This window comes from Myotis davidii, unplaced genomic scaffold (assembly GCF_000327345.1).
Source record: "Myotis davidii unplaced genomic scaffold, ASM32734v1 scaffold2687, whole genome shotgun sequence".
NCBI lineage: Eukaryota > Metazoa > Chordata > Mammalia > Chiroptera > Vespertilionidae > Myotis > Myotis davidii.
In genome coordinates, this window is record NW_006298080.1 from 85,103 (window position 1) to 85,443 (window position 341).

Below are 341 nucleotides of genomic sequence, written 5' to 3' on the forward strand. Positions count from 1 at the left end.
GAGGCGTCCCCTGTGAAAGGGTCGTTTGACCCCCAAAGGGGTCGGGACCCACAGGTTGAGAACCGCTACTCTAGCCGCTCTCTGTGACCCCTGCAGCCCACATGACTTGTAACCTGTAATGCTTATCCCGTGCCTGCTTCTCCATGCCTGTAATTCCTACTTTCCCATGTAATCTCTGTCCTTCTACCCAATATAAGCAGCTGGCTTATGGGGAGAGACAGAGCAGATTTTTGTGGATGACCCGCTGCTCTCCCAAAATGCTTGAAGTATTGGAATAAACACTCATATATGATTCAACCCTGTCTCTGCTTAATTGGTTCAAGTAGTGACAGGCAGCATGG